Source organism: Ambystoma mexicanum, chromosome 1p, assembly GCF_040938575.1.
Source record: "Ambystoma mexicanum isolate Mex_15411 chromosome 1p, UKY_AmexF1_1, whole genome shotgun sequence".
Classification (NCBI taxonomy): Eukaryota; Metazoa; Chordata; class Amphibia; order Caudata; family Ambystomatidae; genus Ambystoma; species Ambystoma mexicanum.
In genome coordinates this window covers 645,567,954-645,589,221 of record NC_090921.1, presented here as the reverse complement: position 1 = coordinate 645,589,221, position 21,268 = coordinate 645,567,954, and the positions used below count along the sequence as shown (strand labels likewise).

The window sequence follows — 21,268 nt, the reverse complement described above, 5'->3', positions numbered from 1 at the left end:
CAACGAGCCAGGGAAGCCAGAATAGAGGGGCCCTTCCTGTCCATCTTCAGAGTTCTGCGCCTTCGACGCCGCGCCTCCGTGGGAACCAGGTGAGCGTTACAGAACGCGAAGCCTTACCACAATTTCCCACCTGGGCGCTATGGAGACTTCCGAGACAGATCAGCTGGCCCATCTTTTAGGGGAATTATGGGCAGAAGTGCACTCAGCCCGCCAGGAGACTAATGCTCTCAGAAGGGAACTAATCCTATCCAAGGAAAGAACTGATGATCTGGCCAAAAGGTTATTGCAGGGCCAGGCAGAGCACACTCCTTTACCTGTTTCCGGAGATATTTCTACAACAATGGGTTCGAATAACCCGGTACAAATCAATCTACCTGGACAAATGCCTTTGGCCCCACCGGAACGTTTTGCGGGGATCCCAAGAAATATGCCGTTTTTATGAACCAATGCCGTTTACACTTTTTATGCAGGCCCGGGGCCTTCCCCAACGACCAGACCAAAGTAGCCTTTGTACTATCTTACCTCAGTGGCTGTGCTGCCGATTGGTCTATTCCATTGGTAAATCAGGATGATCCCATTCTCCGGGATTTCCAGGGCTTCCAGGCCAGCATGGAAAGATTGTTCGCTCGACACTCGCAGGGACAGGCCCTTGACAACGAACTGCTATCCTTACGACAAGGTAATCAGGATCTTTTGTCCTATATCGCCACCTTTAATAGACTAGTTGTGGAAACTGGATGGCCTGAAAATAAAAGGATCACATTGTTTCATCGAGGCCTGCGCGGAGAGCTTAAAGATGTTATAGCTCAGATAGTAGATCCACCCCAGGCCTGCGCAGACTACATAGACTTAGTGGTTCAACTTGATCACAGACTTCAAAATAGAAAAGCAGATCGGCTCAAGTATGAAACCAGAGTACCTATCAAGACCCACGTTAACTCCAAGAGTACTGATGTTTCCGAACCTATGCAAATTGGCAGTGTTAAAGGACCATTAACGCAGAAGGAACGAGAGAGAAGGCGACAAATGCAACTTTGTCTGTATTGCGGAACTTCCGGTCACTTTCTTCAAAGTTGTCCAGTTAAACCACCCAAGAAGGTGGTTGGAGCTACTGATAACGAGTTATTGACACCTGGTTCGGGAAATGACCTAGCCCGACAAGCGTAGGGGTCTGCTTGCCGAGCTTGAAAACAAACTCTTTGATCTCGCATTTTGTCATGCCAATGGTGCTTGTGAACCCAAAACAGCCTCAGCAGTTGCATGCTATAAAAGCATACATAGACAGTGGAGCTATTGGAAATTACATAGACCGTGAATTGGCTTCCAGGATTAAGCTTCCTCTCCGCCAGAAAGTAGCCCAAGATGTAATTACTACAGTTGATGGAACCAAAATAGCCTCAGGGCCTGTAACGCATTCCACAGTTGAAATCACTCTGGTGGGTCAGGACGGACATCGGGAAGCAATCGTGTTTGATGTGATCAAGGCCCCACAATTTCAAGTACTTCTTGGAATCCCTTGGTTAGAAACACATAATCCGAGAATAGACTGGCGAGCAAAGAAGATAACTTTTCCTGATTGTGAACCAACCTGTTACCCAAGGAATCCAGCTATGGGTCTAGCCTCTGTAACTTCCACCCCTGTACAGCTACCATCTGAATACCAAGAATTCCAAGACGTTTTTCAGAAAGAGCAGGCTAACACCTTACCTCCCCATCGATCTTACGATTGCCAAATCGACTTGGTACCCAATGCACAACTACCTTGTAGTAGGATTTATGCTCTTACTGAACCTGAGAACCTGCATTTGCGCCAGTATTTGGATCAATACCTGGCCAATGGTTTCATTCGCCCATCAAAGTCACCAGTCTCTTCCGCTTTGTTCTTCGTACCTAAAAAGGAAGGAGACCTTAGGGCCTGTATTGACTACCGCGCCCTAAATCAGATAACGATTAAGAATCGTTACCCTTTGCCCCTGATACCTGAGCTTATCGACCAAGTAAAAGATGCTTGTGTGTACACCAAGCTAGATCTCCGAGGGGCTTACCACCTGGTACGTATAAAAGAGGGCGACGAGTGGAAGACTGCATTCCGCACCAAATTTGGGCTCTTCGAATATCAAGTAATGCCCTTCGGTTTGTGCAACGCACCTGCCGCCTTTCAGTACTTCATGAATGATGTTCTTCGGGATCTTATCGATGTTTGTGTCATCGTTTATATTGACGACATCCTGGTGTATTCCTCCTCAGAATCTGATCACAGAAACCATGTTAGGGCAGTTCTTGAGAAATTGCGCCAGCACAAATTATTTGCCAAGCTCGAAAAATGCGTTTTTCATACCACAGAAGTGGAGTTTCTCGGAGTCATCCTGACACCTCAAGGAATCCGAATGGACTCGCGGAAAGTGGACGCCATTCTCTAATGGCCATCTCCTAGCTCTGTGAAGGGAGTGCAAAGCATGCTTGGCTTTGCCAATTTCTATCGAAGGTCCATCCCGGAATTTTCTCGAACTGTTCAACCCATCACAGCTCTCCTAAAGAAAAACAAATGCTTTGAATGGACTCTTGAGGCTGAACAAGCCTTTCAGGACCTGAAAACCAAATTCACCTCTGCACCTGTATTGAAGCACCCGCGCCCAGATCTCCCTTACATCGTGGAAACCGATGCATCCAGTTCGGCCATGGGAGCTGTCCTGTCGCAAAGAGACCCAGAAACTAACCAACTACACCCTGTAGCCTTTTGGTCCAGAAAATTCTCTACACCTGAACTCAATTACGCAATTACCGACAAAGAACTACTGGCTATTAAATCAGCTTTCAAGGCTTGGCGTCACTATCTTCTCGGTGCAAGACACACCATCACCGTAATTACGGACCACAGAAATTTGCAGTATTTAAAGACGGCCAAAGCTCAATCTTCGCGACAACTCCGATGGGCTTTATTCTTTGCGGAATTTGATTTTGTAATTACCTATCGCCCTGGCTGCAAGAATGGTAAGGCAGATGCCTTATCCCGGATAGGCATGGAAGAACCCAATTCGAGTTTAGAACCTGTGCCAATCATACCGGAACAAAGAATTCTGGGCTTGACTTCATTGCAAACCATTGAGGACATCCAAGCTCAAGTAAAACAGCTTTTTGACTCTTCTGCCTTACTGGAATGGAGTCAAAAGGGTCCTCACTACACCGTTAAGGATGATTTACCCTACTTCCAAGAGCGGTTATTTCTGCCAAGTAAAGAATTGCAGGAACTTGTCATTACCCGTCATCATGAATCATTAATGGAAGGACACCCCGGTATCGCGAAAACAGAAGAAAAGATCAAACGCCACTTCTGGTGGCCTTCTTGGAGAAAAGACATAAAGTCATTTGTGTTGTCTTGCGGAATCTGTGCCCAAAATAAGAGTCAAAAGAAAAGGCCAGCCGGCCCACTTCAACCTTTGGACATTCCACCAGCACTTTGGCACACCTTGTCAATGGACTTTATAACTGACCTGCCTCCTTGTGGTGGTTACAACACGATTCTCGTAATAGTGGATCTATTCTCCAAAATGGCCCATTTTATCCCTTTAAAAGGATTGCCGTCAGCTTCCACCTTGGCCAAGGAATTTATGGAAAATATAGTGCGGTTACATGGTTTCCCTTCCATATTAGTCTCAGACCGTGGAAGTCAATTTATCTCCCACTTTTGGAAGTAATGTTGCCAACTAGCACAAATAGATGTGCGGTTATCCACCAGCCACCACCCCCAGACCGACGGACAAACCGAGAGAACCAATCAGACTCTCAAGCAATATCTGCGGTGCATGTTACACCAATCCGAGTTGAATTGGAAGGACATCCTTTGGATTGCAGAATATGCATACAACAATTCAGTGCATTCTGGAACCGGACAGACTCCTTTTTATACCCTGTATGGTCACCATCCTCGGACCTCTGACCTAGATCCACCTCTGACCCTGGAGATGCCTGCAGTAAATCACCTACATTCCGCAATAACCCAAGCCTTCAAAGAAGCTACAACCCACTTACAGCAAGCCAAAAAAAAGTATAAAGAAAACGCTGATTTGCACCGAAGTAAAACTCCTCCTTACCAAGTAGGAGATCAGGTATGGCTAGCAACTAAACATCTACCCCTCAAGGGTCAGCAAACTTTTAATCCCAGATTCATTGGGCCTTACCCCATCAAAGCTATTATCAACCCAGTGGCCTTTAAACTCGATTTACCACCCAACATGCGGATTCATCCCGTTTTTCACGCATCTCTTCTAAAACCAGTACAACCTGGAACCAGACTGTCTGAACCCCCAGGCCCTGTCCAAATTGATGGAGAATTAGAATTCGAAGTGAAAGACATTTTAGATTCCAAGATAGTTAAGTCGAAACTCTTCTATCTTGTTGATTGGAAAGGATATGGACCTCAGGAAAGATCTTGGGAACCCAGTAACTATGTTCACGCACCACGATTAATTCAAAGATTCCATCGAAGATTCCCGCACAAACCAAAACCCCCGGAGGAAAAGACCTTGGGAGGGGCCTTGAGGGGGGGTACTGTCATGATGCCTACCTCTAAGGAGCCAGGCCGGGCCCAGCAACCCCAGAGGCAGACATCATTTTCCCCAGGGAAGTCTCAGCGGGCCCAAGTCGGGGCCCTTTGGACTCAGTCCTGGCGCCTTAGGCGCCAGGCTCATAGCGGACCCCAGTCCTGGCGCCTTAGGCGCCAGGCTCATAGAAGAGGATATGTGTTTAAGTGCTTGGGTGCACACTTACCTGATGCAGACCTTGCTTCTTCATCCAGGCCCTCTTGAGGCCTGAATGGGACTACTTAACCTGTAGGACTACTTTACCACCCGGGTGTGGTCGGGGAAGGATACATACCTGATTGGTGGAAGGATACATACCAGGAACTTCTTCCAAGGCTATTTAAACCCCACCCGAACAGCCACACATGCTTCGCGTTGTTCTGCACCTAGCAGCTGGACGCTCACCGTGTCAGCTCCTGCATCCTGACTTCAGCCACGCCTGCCAGCACCCTGGAACACCTGCAAGGGGAGAAAGGAAGAGAATAGGAGAAGAAAAGCCCTTACCCGCTAAATCTGCATCCCAGAGTCATTTCTCCAACGGCCCTGAAAAGGAAGACGTCATTTTAAAGGCATTTCGTTTCGATCGCTGCAGCGCTGGATTTTACTCACCTTTGCAAGGCGCTTCCATCTTCAGCAGCGATCTTCCGGATTCAGCTACGCCCCGGCGCCTAGAGGAAAAAAGACAAGAACAAAGGTGAGAGGGAGAAAAGGAATAAGGAAAGCTCAGTTTCCTTTTAAGTCTTACCTGTTGGATTATTCCCACTGCATTTCGGGTCCTGCCGCTTCCTGGCATCTCCGGACCCCGGCCCCTATGGGGAAAAAAGACAAAGACATTGAATGAGCGAATGCAAAGACATTACCTGAGCGCTCATCCAGAACTGTTTCACTTCGGGTCGGCGCCATATCTCCGGCACTCCGAACCCCGGCCCCTAAGGGGAAAAAGACATAAGCATTAGCGCTTGCTGCAATTAGACAACGAACATTATTATTAAGCTTGAACTTTTGAACAGAACTTTTACAGCGCCTTACCTGAACAGTCAAGCTTACCTGAACTCCCATCAATCCTCAATCCAGTGAAGTAACTGGGTTTCAACGCGCCCCTGCATCAGAAGCAGGATGGAGAGCTCATCCTTCCAAACCCTAAGGTGAGGCTTCACGGGGAATCGTGGAGGAGGTATCGTGGAGGGTTGGAAGGGAGTGGGAGGCTTGAGCATTGTTCCACATTTGGTAATACTCCCTTTTCACGCACAGGAGGGTATCCAACGAGCCAGGGAAGCCAGAATAGAGGGGCCCTTCCTGTCCATCTTCAGAGTTCTGCGCCTTCGACGCCGCGCCTCCGTGGGAACCAGGTGAGCGTTACACCTGTCAGCTTGTGCTTTTTATCTTAAGACAGGACTTGTTCTGTCTAGCATGTGTATGTCATTTCCGCCACCTGGAAGGTTAAAGCCTACCGCTTAAGATTGTTCCTTTGCTGTGCTTTGAACATACAACATACCTATGTGCAAACTCGTTGCCTGTCTGCCCTGGTTTTCTCTACCATAGTAATTGGGCTCCCGTTCATTGTCCAGACAAAGCATGTCGATTGCTTCCACACTGCTTCAAACTCTGGTATATTAAGTGGGCTTCTGAAGAAGTAAAGCATATCACTCGCCTCCACACACTTTTAACTGTGCGCGTGTAGTTTGGTGTCATGCTTCCTGTCCTTGGCTGCTTATCAGTTCTGAATGGTGCGAAAAGCATCTCTTGAATTTGCTACGAGCCGTTTAAGACAGGAAGTTGCCACTTGTGGTTAGGTTTCTCTGCTGGAAAGGGGAAGCTACCATTTTCTGCTCATTGCCTTTCCGCTGTTATGCTAGGGTCTTTTGCTAGGACCATAAATGCGCTATTTATTCAAGGAACTTATATTATCAGAGGCTAGTGTCTGTTTTTGTCCCTGGTAAAAAGGCTGTACCTTGTTGGACAGTATGTGCGTTTTTATCAAGGAGCATGTGTAGCACCCGGACTGTTTCCTCTGCACCATGCAAAGTCCTCAGTTCCACACAGCCGTCTGATTCTCGTGGCCATAATTTGTAAATAGAAAGATTTTATTTTGTTTCAGTTTGTGTACTTTATTTTGGAATACTTTTGTGTTATTTTTGGATACTTTGGGGGTACTTTTCCTTTACATTTGGAGGCCCCAGCGAGATCGCCAGTGCCCCCGAAGAGCTGGGGGCTCCTCGCTGCACACTTTGTGGAAGCGGCGCCGGCCTGCAGAGACCAGTTCTTGAGTGCACAAACCGAGGAGTTGACCAGACGCCGAGTTACCTGAACGTCTGCCTGATCGCTTAGACAGGCCTCTGATCCGGGTGGTGCAGGTAGGCGAGAGGAGAGACTCAGCATTGAGGGCACACAGAGGATCCATATACACGTGAATGCACTCTTGCATGAAAGGGCAGTATTGTGGATGTTTTTGTCTTTTTATTTTGTTAATATGTTGATTAGTAGCTTATGTTGAAGGGAAATCTACTTGAATAAGGGCAAAGACAACGTTGTGTGGTATTGCTTCAGGATTTAATGAGATATTGGAGAAGCTCCCCGCTGTGGGGAAAGATGATGTCATAAGTAGAGTAGAGTTGTGAATTGACGCAGGATAACTCCTCTTATAAGGGGAATGACCACTCTGTGCAGAGTAGAGAGATAGCACTCTGTCCAAGTGAATGAAAATAGTGGTGATTTTTCTTTTTGTTTGTATTCAATTTGTTAGGGTGGTGTATTTAGAGGTTTTTTGGTTTTGAGATGTGAATGGTTTGTTTGGTATGAGAAATGCGTGAGTAAGCAGAGGTTCATATGAGTGCAGGCCCCTTTGGGAAATAAAAAAAAACAGATGACAATTGGATTTTTTATGAATTGGTTCATTAAAGTATCATAGAGATTTGGGAGTATATGAAGCTACTGGAACAGTATCGGTACATATTGCGAAGGGAGGGGTGGGATTTATTGACATTATGGATACTGCATTGGAAGATATGTGCAAAGCACTTCTGGATTATGGCAATACAATATTAAAATACCAAGCAGATCGGGAACAGGGCACTACATGAAGGGTGTTTAAACAATGGCACGTAGAGGGCTTGCATGCAAAAGATATTTTAGAGCACATGCGCACGTACTTATTGCCAACACGCAAAGGAAAACAGTTGAAGAAAAGACAGGATATTAGAATTGTGGAAAATGTTTGAGGAAGAGAACGCCCCAGGTGATGACACAGACACAGAGCGAAGGGGAAAGTTACGGTACCATCTGCCCCCTTATGGGTCCTTTCCTTTATAGCTAGCTTCTGTACTGCTTGCTGCAGGCTATACCAATCCCTGTTATGTACCTGTAGTTAAGGATAAAAAGGGCAACAAAGAAAGCACCAAGGGTTAGTAAAACCACATGAACAGACACTGTTAGTAACCCATTCTTTTCGGAGATAGGAGAAAATGTGCAAAGGCAGATAGTAGATGTATTGAAAGAAGCAGAGCAGGAGCTCATAAGAGCAGCATGGTAGCAGGTGAAGGGCTGGTGCGCAGTGGTAGCAACGGACCAGTGGACGACGGGACAGATTATGTTTAAGGTTGACAGTAAATCTGTTAAGAGACTTGCCTACCCTAGAAGACAGATAGTGACTCAGTGTGTGGCGACAGACAAGCAGAATATGATGAAGATGTGTGGGTAAAAGAGGATACGGGGCAGGTTCTTGTGGGAGGACAGATCAGATACCATGGTCCGAGCAGCTTAGGAGACAGCTCAACAGAATAGCCGTAGCAAGACGTCAGAGGAGATATCACAGCTTCAGAAACAAGGGACACAGTTCCCCATATTACAGAAAGGTAAAGAAAACGTAATGAGAAGCCTGTCATCTCTTACCGCAGGAGCAGGCAAGTGGATTTATCCCCTTGAGAAAAATACAGTGGTGACGACCTTGGTTGTAGGAGAAATTAAGAGCTTGTTCGCTACTTTATTGGGTGAACAGGCGCACACACTTTGGAGAAAGCCAGGATATGATGGGGTAATGCTGAGCAGCAATGCTCATGACTGTGCGTCATTTAATAACTGTCGAGCATACATATGGAAGACACTGAGGGAAATGTACCCAGACATGCAGTCCATCTTAGCTCACACAATGAGACCCGACGAGGACTCTGCACAGTATATTCAGCAGATATAGGAGATGTGATTAGAGACAGGACGACTGTGGGATAGGAACATCCCCGTTTTTAATCACATGTTGTCTAGGGGTCTCCCCACAGAAGTACAGATGGAATTGGGAAAGATAGTAGCTATTGAGACGAAAGGATGGGCCGAGATACAAGCTCACATAGTACGCCTTTGCAGAGCTAAACAGGACAAGGAGAGAAGTAAGGAAGACCAAGCGCAGGAGGCAGAGGCAACGTTGGTACAGTAGAAACTCGCTAAATTCAGTATGGAAGGAGCAATAATTACAAACAACGACAGAAGTACAACACTTGTACAATCGCTTGCAGGGAGGGGGAGAAGGACAGGTTATTTTCCACAAGAGGGATACTTCTCACAAAGTGGGTATCCACAAGGGGGTATTTTTTACAAGGAGGATATTTTCCACAAGCAAGGTATTTTTTACAAGGAAGGGGGAACTTTCGGAGAGGCATGGGGACTGGATTTGGGTATGGAGGAGTAAGACCCAGGTTCAAGAAGGTGGGACCCTTTGCACGAGAGTGCAGTAGCCGAATTCAAGTACATTATGGCACTGGTGGTATTCCAGCGTATCAGACTATCACCTATGCCCCACAGATGCAACCCCCACAGATGCAATCCCCATTTCGTCCAAACACACAAATTGCCCCACAGCAGAATTCCCCAGTTCCTCAAAATATACAGTGTACTGTCCAACAGTAGTGGTTGCCACAATCCACTCCAAGCACAGGTACAAGCCCCTGCTCAGCAATGGGACAAACATTTGTTACCCCAGGGGGCAGTACCACACTAGACAAGAGGGACAATGTTTCCCAGGCACAGACACAAATTCCCAATAGGATAGCTCATAGAGGACTCTGATGTGACCAGTCCTATCAGTAACAGCAGACCAGGAAGAGGAACCAGAGGTCGAGGTGAAAATAGGTGACAGGGCATTTCCGTTTTGCGCCAACACAGCAGCTACCATGTCTTGTATTACGGAAGGAAGCTTTCCTTTGTCGGACAAAATAATGGACACACAGGGATTTTCTGGGGCTTTTGTAATGGTTGCTTTCACTGAAGATATGTCCCTTAACATAGGCATACAAGACGTTGTAGCACCCTTGTAATATTTAAGAGAAACACCAATTAACATATTTGGCAGAGACATTATGAGCAAAATAAACATGACAATCCCATTTCCTGAAAAGGGTACAATGTGCCCCACACCAGACGTCTATTACTCACTGGTCGCTGCAATGATGCAAGCATTTTGCACCTAAAGTGGCTCTGTGAGGTGCCCCGCTATATCTAGAGTTGCTTTATGGGGTACAAATATTGGTAGGTTGGGTGCTCAGGATTAAGGACCACACATTCCGTTTATCCACAGAATTTGTCTTCAGACCAGCAGTCAACAAGGAAGTAGCACCAGGCACCATCATAATACACTTAAAAGCAGCAATAACCAAGAAGGACAAAGTGCTTCTGTGGGGTGCAGACAAAGATGGAATTGAATGGTGCACTGTCTTATGCATTGACCCAGCACAGTGCTTGACAGACTTGACTGACCACTTTTTACAGATGATGGTGACATAGGGGAGATGGTGTTTCAGATGTGCATACTATGTCAGTTGGTTGCAGAGCATAGAGAGGGTCCCCAGAATGTACTTCTTACAAAGACACTATCAGCACACTTTCAAGAGGATTTGGACAGGGTGCCTAAAAAGAAATTGACCAGCGGCCCACAGGATTTGGGTCTCTTGAAAGGAATAGGGGCTGTCCGCATCAAGCTGAAACCAGGGGCCATATTTCCCTAGGGATCCGAAAGGCACAGATCTTGGGAGAAAAGAGCTGTCTGAAACAGCTACGCTGTGTTGTGCTGTGTTTGGCGGTATGTTTGGTAGTGCGAAGTGCGGCTTGATGGCAAGAGGGTCCGTCCTCTAACCACTTGACCGCATTGGTGCTGCTCTGCAAAGAAGCAGAGCATCCGGGACAGAAGACCACAGTATACAGTGAACAGACCACAGTGATTAGTGGGTGGTCTCAATGCAGAGATTGGCGAGTGGCGCTGTTACTCTGCCCCCTGGGTAAGTAAGCAATGAGTGCACCTGCACTGCCTTTTTACACTTTACTGCATTCTGGCAAAGCATCCTGAGGCACGGGGCCCGGGGACTGTGCAGCTCGGCACCGTTGTACCCTGTTGTACTGGCCAGCTCGCCTCTGCTGTCTTTTCAGTGACTTGTTGGTTCTTTAACCTACTCTCTGCCTAATCGTATTGCTCAACTTTATTGAACAAACTTGTTCACCCTGTAAGTTGTAGCAAGGTCTTTTCGTCAAACAAACTAATAGTCTCTTCATTGCTCTGAACTTTGGGTGTTTTTGGGGTTCCTCTGTGGCTTATGATAACCTTTGAATGGAGGAGTTGCAAGGTAGCAGAATAGCCTGCAGTTAGCTGCAGGTTAGCTTCATTGTGTGTGGTGCTTCTACGCTACTGGACTTGAGATCACAGAGGCACTGCATCACAAAAGCAGTGGGACCCAAAGTCAGAGCCAGGAACTGCATGCTGTATTGAGCGCTGAGTGACTTGTGTCCGAAAAGCTGTGTGAAAGTACCTCAAGCGCAAAGTGGAGTTGTTCCTTCAATGTAATGGAGGCCATTGAGGTTGTGGAGGTGAGTGACAATCACCTAGTAGTTTTACATGAGCCACAGATTTTAAGGGTGTAAATTCTAGGGTGGCTTGGCATTGTGATTTAGTCACTATTAAATTGGCTCACAACCCCCTCCACCTTTTGTGGCTGTCGTCTTGGTAACGGCCTCTACAACGTCTTACATATAAAACTATGGTGCACTTAAATCACCTCCCTCATTGCCTTTGACTCTGCCTTCTCCCTTACTATTAGCTTCACCCTACTCATCCTCCTCACCTCCCGTAAAGCTACAAGAGAGAAAAGGCTCACAAATGATGCAAAAGGAATTGGAGAAGGGGAGTGAGGCATGTGGAAAAGTCCTAAAAGCTTCACATGAGTAACTGTTACAGTTTAAAGAGGAGCCCCCTAAATTAAAACAGTGACCAGAATATTTAAATTGAAAACGCTACACTGGCAAACTTTTCTGAATTACTGGAAATGGATCAGCCACCTCCCGTGACTGGATTGTTACAGTTTACCGAGTTAGAAAGATCTGAAAAGGACGCCTGCCCTCCAAAACACCTTATGGAGTTGATCCCCAGCCACACTTTTACTAAGGGTGACGTGGGGAGCTCTAGGAGAGGTCCTGTAAGTAATGTTGCAACTACAAAGCCCTTATGGGATAGAAGTGAGGGGGGCAATTCCTCTTGCCTGCCAACTTTCCCCCGAAAGGTGTCACATATTGGAATCCGGCAGGATTGGAGACCGATGGGAAAAGGGAGAGCCACAGATTTCACTTCAACATTAGATAAAAATGGCCCCTCACCAAGATCACCTAGAAAAGAAAAGGTTGATGCTGTCAGGGAATTCGAAGAGTCTGCCCTTTTTAAAAGTTGGAACCTGCTGGAACAATGAGGAGGGAGATGCTGTACGCACATATTTGTTGGCAAATCCAAGAAGGTCAGCAGTGCTCCATTGGAAGAACTAGGAGAAGTTGAAACTGTTAGATGGCACAATAAATAGTTGCTGTTAGACACCGAGAAACATCCTCTGGTGAAAGGCCTGAGAAAAACTGGCAATGGGAGAATGACATCAAGACATGATCATCAAACGAGTCTCAAACCTTTCTAGATGGATTGCCGAATGAGGTTAACACACCAAAATCTCTGCAAACCCAGGGAGGAATGAAAGGGAGGAAACACCAAAGGATTGAGACAGGGTGTGGAGGCTCCCACCCCTCATCTAGTACCTCAGTAAACACGCTGGCCCAAGATCCTATCCGTATCTGTCAGAAAGCCATCGATACCCATGTGCTTGTCACGCTGCACTGGTGTCCATAGATTTCCCTCATTATCCCCGGGTGTCTCCTCCCATGGTCTACTGAGACGTAATGGCAAGATTCATGCAAGCGCCACAACCTGCCACGGCAGAGTTCCCTCGCTTGGCGGTTACAGCACGTCTTTTTGTGCTTGTTGCAGGTTACCATGGAGACGTTGGTACCTTGCACATGTGTTGCGAGGCACGCCGCAATGGCAGAGCTGCAGCCTGTCAGTCAGGTGACTTCCTCCAAAGCACCACGGTAGCACTGCTCCGGTGCTTCTGAATTTGTTCTCCCAGTAGCTCCTTATTCTGTCCAGTGCCTTGCTACTTCGTCGCTTGTTTCTGAACTTTTGCCTGCATACCGGATCCTGTCTTGCCTTACCCCTGGTCTTGTATTCGATCTTCTGGTTTATCGACTCGGAACGGCATACCGGATTGTCTTTCCTCACATCCTTTAGTGCGCCGCTTGCAACACACCGACTCAGACTTGCTTCCTGGATTCCTTGCCTCCCATTCTGTCCTGCTCCGCCCGCAAGACACTGACTCTGACTTGTCCCTGGATTGCCTGCTCATATCAACCACGATTTGGATTCCCAGCCTCACTGATAGGTGCCCGGACTAGAGACATCCTTCAAGAGCATTTCCCCAAACTATATAGCGTCCTTGTGCCATCGGGTCAGGTGGATTATTGTGCTGGGACTTGAGACTTTCCTTGTACATTTTTCACGGACCTTCCCAAGACTTCTGGATTCCTCCTCCTTCTACTCTTGGATAGCGCCTGCCGGTAAGAACCCCTGACGTCCTTTATTATTTTCTCATACCACGTTTAGTTTATCATAATAACCTGTACTGTATATTACAGGGGAAATTCCATCTCTGGGTTGCCACAAGGGACGCCCCTGTACCACCACAGTACGCAGTCCCTCTCAGAGTATTCCTTTGTGATTTGCTTGTAGATATTTACGACCTGGTTTTTGATTCTGTGTCTTTATTCTTACATCCAGCGCTGTCCCATGTTCGTCCAACACCTCTTCCGGTTGATAGATACCTCTGTTGGTTTTCTTATTCACACCAGAGGGGTACATTGGCAGGAAGAAATTGTCTCCTACACGATGAGTTCATCTGCCTGCTCTGACACTTATACCGCAATAGAGTGTGGGCGTTTCTTACAGTATCCCTCACGTTCAGGGGGAATTGGAAGCTCATGAATGGAAGTAAAAAGGGTGCATGTGGGTCTGGGATAAATGCTGGTACTGTGTCGGCCTTACCAATAACTATGACCCCTTTTATAAAACTTAATCGGTCAATATATGATCAATTGAAAGATCAAACAACTCTATGCTCCACTCCAAGATGGTTTTTGTGGAAAGTTGTGTCATTACTACACAAGAAAAACTGGACATAAATAGGGAAGAAATCACAGGTATACTAAACAGCATCTTAGAGCAGATTTCAAGAGGTTATGAACTGAGAATAACGCAATGCACCTTACCCTGGCCAGAAGTCGGAAACAACAATATAAAAACTGGGCCAAGGCGCAGAAATATAAATTGTTTCGGGAAGACTCAGATCGAATGCTGCAGAAGATCTCAAGTTTGACGACAGGAGACATTTGGAAAATGATAAATTCGGTAAACACCCAATTGGAGGCTCCCCAGAGTAATGCAGCGACCGAACCAGTTTGGATAGATCATTACAACAGATTGTTTAACCCAGAAGGCACAAATCGGAAGCAAGGAGTGAGGACTCTGATGATCAAGTGGACTTTCCTGACTGATGAAGAAGAAATCTTTCTGCTTATTCAAAAAGCAAGTAACTCGAGCGCCTGGCCCAGATGGCTTGACCAATGTGCTCCTTAAGGAGGAGCCTAAATTATGGTTGGGCTTTCTGGGAATATTGCTTAAACCGATTAAAAGGCTAAAGCAGATTCCACTCCATAGTGGTCCCAATTTTCAAGAAGGGAGATAGGTCGGACTCAGGGAATTACCAACCTATGCCTTCCTCAATGTCATAAGAAAAATATTTGCCAAACTGGTCTTAAGGGAATTAGAGAACTGGACGAGTAGGACTGGTCGCTTTGATTTGTGGCAGTCAGGCTTCGTAAGGGAGATCGGTACTTCGTTGAACGTCTTCCTTAGTAACCTTTTGAAATTTCGAATGACTAAGTCCAAGACTGAAATATTCCTGTTTTTTATTTTTCTGGCTCGGGCTTTTGAATAAGGGCTGTCCATTGGTTCTGGCTTTATTTCATTGCGGATCTGCCAGAAACCCTGAGAAAGCCAGGAGTTCCCTGCCATCGATTGCTTCAGTACCACTGGATCATCTACTGTACGGAGATTGTTTTGTCTTAATTGAGCAAACTCTGGGGGGCCCACAACGTCATCTAAATGCCTTATAAATGTTTCTCCAGGACAATGCCTTAAAAGTAAAGGTGGGGAAATCAAATATTCTGATTTTACAGTGGGATAGAGGAAGGAAATCCAATAAAACATCATGGTACTTGAACAATGAAAGATTGAACAGAGTGGATCATTTATATATTTAGGAATGTTCATTAATACTTCTCTGAGAGATGCTCCATGTGAAGTCATGCTACAAAATAAATCCAAAGCTCTTGCATCACAAGGAATATTGCTTCAAAAAAAGTACTGCAGGTTTTCTATTTTCCCAGTGGTGACTTTCTATAAAACGAAGGCAGTACTCATACTAGCATACGAGACTGAAGCTTCCTTGGTTTTTTCAATCAAAACTTGGCACTCTCCGGAAAGCCACTTATGGCAAAAAGTATTCAACTTACCGAATTGTGTTCCAATACAAGTGGTGAGACAAGAACTAGGCCTGATCTCATTACTTGCATTAGTTAAATGGAAGACTCTAACACTGTATCAAAATTGTGTACTCCCGAGACCACCAAGAGGCTTTTCTTTACTGAAAGGAGCACTTGCAACTGGATCTGATCCGTCTTTACATGATTGGAAATGTGCCTGTATGGAAGTCCATAATAGTTTAGACACAACGGAGGCCAAACTGTTGACTAATCCAGTATCAATAAAAGTCAAGGGGGGTCATTCCGACCCTGGCGGTAGGGGGTTAACGGGGCCGGTAGAGCTGCTGGCCCTGTTACCCCCCTACCGCCTCATTACGAGTTCTGCTCGCGGGACCCGCTAAGGACGCCTGGTCTTACCAAGCGTCCTTAGCGGGTCCCGCAAGCAGTCCAGCATGCTAACAACGGGCCCGTTATTATCTGGCCCGTTGTTTGCATGCTCCCCATTCCCATTGAGCCCTATAGGGGCTCAATGGGAATGGGTTCCTGGAATGGGGAAATACCGGGCCCTCCGAGGTCGGAATGGCCCGGTATTGCCCCATTCCAGGAAACCCGGACCTGGTACCCGGAATGGGGTTAGCCATGCTGCAAATAGCGGCATGGCTACCTCCAAAATCGTAATGACCTCCAAGATCTGGAGGCAATACTGGATTGCGACACAAGACCATTCGCACCAGTTTAAACTATATGCCAATGGTGTTCCGGTGAGTAGGCCTTAAAATACTCTTCAAAAATATCTAATAAAATGCCTGAGTTTTTTCTTGAGGACACAATACATGTGATTCTGACTGAACTTATACCCTACCATAGAGGTTTAACAAAAAGGAGTAAAATCAGTGAAAGAATTGGCAGATGTAGACTTTGTAAATTGTACTATGAAAAATAAACTTTGACATATCTGCTGTCATTATGTAGAGCTGCCACAGGACTTAGAATGCAGATTTTGGGGACGTTTTATGAAGAGACTAAAATGATCTCAACAGAGGAATGGTGGACTATATTCATGCAGGGGGAAAATATATCTTTAATCATTGCTTTGATATTCTTTTTGGGAAACGTGTTTGAACTGATCAATATACAATAAACAATGATTGTGAAGTGTTCAAAGAGAAGAAACCAGTTTCTCCTTAAAGATGTCCGGGCCCTCTATGTGGAGAATAATTCTATTTTCTTCTATTTTGCTGTTTGTGTTTTTCTATGGAAGGTGAAACACTTAAAGTCGTCCACCAAAATAAATAAAAAACTTTTTTTAAATATTCCCCCGGGTCAAACAGTACCCATTTATAACACCATTGTAGCTTTGTGGCAACAGGGCATCATTCAGCCATCATTATCCCCATGCAACACGGCTATACAGCCAGTCAAAAAAGCAAAAGGGGGTCTTGAAGGGTGCTGCAGGGCCTCAGCCCTTTAAACAACATAGTAGAAGCAGAATTCATGGTGGTGCCAAATCCAGCGACCATTTTGCATAACATACCGACTGGCACAACTTATTTTACGGTAGTTGGCATATAGAACAAACTCTTTGCCATTTTGTTACACACAGAGTCCCAACACCCTAAGCATTTTTAACAGATTGTTACACATCTTTTAGGGAGAATTCTCTGTTTAGGCTGAATTTCCCTACCTAGTGAGTCCCCCAGCAGCTTTGCTGGATTGCTGGGGTTTAATTTTTTCTCCTGCCAAGAGTGAGACTCTTTTACCCTCACTCTTGGGCATGTTGAAGTGTGTTTTCTTGGTTAAACCTTGTGTTGAATGGGCTATGGGGTCTTTTACTCCATAGGGCCTCATATTTTTGTGATGTGGGTTACACAGCACCCTCTGTGCCGTAACCCAGGGGTGTCCTAGGGACTCCCCAACATAGACTCCATACCCTGGGACTGACTACTGTCTCCCAGGGCATGTAAAATCACCAAAGACTTTACTAGTCTTAAATCCTGAACAGAACCAGTACAAACCATCATATTGTGGACGTACTGGCTGGGGCAATTCGATTGCCCCAGGGTCTGTTAGTCGAGGGGGCACGTCTCCGTCCCCCCTGATCAAGTTTTGGCTGGTGGCAGTGGAAACTACGTTTTATATTCGACCGCGAATATTTTCCTATGGGATTTCCCATTGTCTTAGGCTAACACATTTAATTATTTATTTACAGTAGCCTTAAACATACCGCCGGTTTATATATTTATTATTATAACTCCGGTTGGGATTTTTTGCCAAAACTTGATGCTAAAATGGCGTTGGCATTCGCCTCTGTAACTCTGACCCAAAGTGGAGCCCTTTGTCCCACTTTTGGCGGGCTTCTCCACAGAAGCCCTCCAAAGTGGTGCCACTCTGTCTGGGGTACTTAGGAGGGGTGGAGGGGGATTTAGGCACCCTGGACTGAGTTACCTAGGTAACTCAAGTCGCACTCCGTCCTGATTGGCCCAAGTGGTGAGCCGGCCGGCTCACCACTTAGCATGTTTGAGTGACAGCTAGGCTGGGTGAATGGGGGTTTGCTGCATAAAAGCAGGGCTTTGGGGACTGGAACTTCAGAAGTCGCCACAGGACCTAAGAATCCAACGAGGGACGAGCTGAGCTGATCTGCTACGACGACACCGCCGGTGGAGCCCTGCTGAACCATCTCACCACTTTTCCCGACGACCGAGGAGAACTCTTAACGGAGTGGCTCCTTCCCTTAACTGGTGGGGACAACCAGTTTTCACCTTCTTTCCGTTCTTCGAGGTATCCCGTGGCCGCCTTGCCAGTGCCAAGCACCCCGGCAACCGGAACCCCACCACTTTTACCCCAACCGCGAAAGTCAGTGCAACCCTTTAACCGGAGGACTCCGCGGCTGGTTTCTTCCCGGGCAGTGCAACGACCTTCTTCTTCTGCTCTTCAGCGAGATCTTCTTCTCCCCTGACCGACGTCGAGCCTTGCTGCCACTGCCTGGAACAACTGCCCCCGCTGGAGGATCCTTTCCGTTAAGGTACCGTGTTCCGCCTGGCTTCCCTTGCCACCGACTGTACGAGGTAGTTTTAGCCCTCGGCTTTCGATCCTGGGATTGCCTGGGACACTTTGACTAAACTTTCTGAGCCTCTCTAACTCTTTTCCGAACTCTTTTGCAAGACTCTGAATCCCTACCAACTGTGTGATCTTGGGCACGTTTTCGCTCTGTCTGCTCTAAGAGTGGGCCCTGCTTAGTGACTTTTGCTCACCTGTGACTTGGTGCTTCTTTGAGCTTACCAAAAGTGTTCTTGACCTTAGAGTGGTGTGTTTATCCTAATTCTGCTCTTTTTCTCTCCCTTCTTTAACCTACTAGAGTGTCATCTAACGTTAAGCGCTCACCTCTGTTTTAATTATGTGGTATTAACCTAGAGTTGTCTAGATAGGAATAAGGATTGGGACTGCTTTCCATATAAACTGTGTTTGGAGTGTTTTATTATATTTTGCTAGAGTGTTTTCAATTTGTGTGTTCTTAAAAATAAATAACTATATACTTTTGAAACCAAGCTCTGGTCAGTGTTTGCTTGTGCTATTGTGCCTGAGTACATATTGGGTATACTTTGCATACTGCCTAACTCTTCTTGAGGGAAGTCTGACTGCTCAGCCACAGCTACCAGGTAAATCTGGGTGGTACAGACTGCTACCAAGTGGGTTTACTGCTATACCTGTAGTCTTAAATCTTTTGCAGTGTTCCCCAAGGGAACTGCACAGGTTTCTGCCTAACACGAAACTTGCAAACACAGAGTACAGTAATACAGTATGTGGATGACCTCCTGGTGTATAGCTCCACAGAAGTGCAGTGTAGAAAGGATTCAATGACCCTCTTGACAGAGAAGATGTACAAGGTTGACAAGGAGAAACTGCAATACTGCCAGAAAGAAGTTTGTAACTAGGGTAGATAATATCAGCCGGGAGAAGGGTTACCCCAGAAAGGGCAGCAGCAGGGCAAGATACACCACAGCCTCGTAGAGTGATGCAGATGCACCATTTCTTGGGCCTGTGCAAATACTGCCGGTCCTGGCTCTTGGATTATAGTACTTACACCAAGCCCCTCCTACAGGGGTTGAAGGGAGCACAGAAGGTCAAGGGCCCCATAATTTGGACACCTTAAATTATCAAATCATTCAAAGAATTAAAGAATGCCCTTAGTAATGCCCCTGTTTTAGTGACCACAGATTATAATAATTTAGTTTTCCTTTTTCCACATTCTAATGGCCAGATGATGATGGCTGTCCTCACCCAGAAGACTTCACAGGGACACAAGCCTTTTGCTTATTACAGTGGTCTTCTAGACTCAGTGATGCTGGGACATTTTCCATGTGAACAAGCACTTGCAGCAGCGGCTTTTGCCGTATAAAGGTCATCCACCATTACAATGGGGTGCCTTCTGATGCTCTATGTGGAGCGTGCAGTGTTTGCTATCCTTGAAAAATCAAAGTCTACCCTTACCACCCAAAGACTTTCTGGGTAAAAAGTAATTTTGTCAAATTATTATTTTTGTAAATGTTTTTTTAATTGTGATGCTGGTTACTATATGTCAACCTTACACACAACTTTAAAAAAAGAACAATACATACACCCAAATAATGTCATTATACATATTAACATAGTTAATCAGAACAATCCATAAAAAATGAAATCAACCATCAGAAAAATGAAATCAACCATCATAAATTAATACCACGATAAAAATACATTAATACCACGATAAAAGTCAACCACAAAAGAGATAACTAGATACCGATTACAGCAATTAATTTACAATTTCAGTTGTATCAGGCCAGCTCTATTCAACATGTTTATAACTGTAATTGTGGCTTTCGTTTCCTCTCCGCTGGATACCTGGGCAAAGAAAGCTGTAGCATCTAGCACTTCTTCGTTATAAGCCACACTTTCCAGAACTAGGGATCTAAAGGTTGAAAGATGAAAGAGCCTTGTAGTGCAGAACCACATGTCCTCTATTCTGAAGCACCCTCATATTGCCACACAGGAAGCAACCAATCGCCACCATTCTATTTTGAGATTTTATTTGTATAATTTCTCCTGTAGGGAGCAGGTTCAGCCTGCATCTCAGGAATTGTAGCGTCCAATATGCGTTTGGAAATCGATCCAGGTATTTTAGAATGCTCCCCAATGGTTTATCCAAAAGTGATAGAGTGTAGTACATTTTAGATTGCCTTTTACTTGCAATTGTTGCTATCCAGTCTCCCCTTAATAAGACCCTTTTCACCACATTAGGATAAGCCTTCAGGTCTTCTGCTGATACTTCTAACCTTGTTAAGATTCTGTTCTCTCGCTCCCTGAAGTTACTCACCACCCCGATGCCCAGACCGTAGAATATCTGTCAAATCCTTGTATGGGGAGTCCTTCAGAGGAAGTCACATTTTTCTATATAATGACAGAATCCTCCAGTCCAACACTGCACTCAGTGCTGTGAGACCCAATTTGAATCGTATAGAGGACATGGGTATGCAATTCGGTAGACCCAACGCCCTCTTCCAAATGCTGGCTTCAACCCTCTCATACTTTAACGAGCATAGTGTGTGGCTGATTTCTGCTCCATAAAGCATAGCCGGCGCCACCTTCATCCTGTAGTATACCAACAAGGGACAAATGGAGAATCTGTAGTACCTAGATCTAATTTTCCTCATCTGAGCTCTGCCCTGAGTGGCCTTAGAAGCATACGTGAGAGGGCAACATCTTTAATGTCTGTTGCGTCCAGCTTAAACCCCAAGTAGGTGATAGAGGCTGCTGGTTTTATT

At 45.8% G+C, this 21,268-nt stretch overlaps 1 protein-coding gene across 11 annotated transcripts in view; it reads left to right on the top strand.

Annotated features, from left to right (window-relative positions):
• The window catches only part of MARCHF2 (membrane associated ring-CH-type finger 2), a 1,824,254-nt gene that overhangs the window by 1,116,810 nt on the left and 686,176 nt on the right, over positions 1–21,268 (top strand). The window lies entirely within an intron of this gene.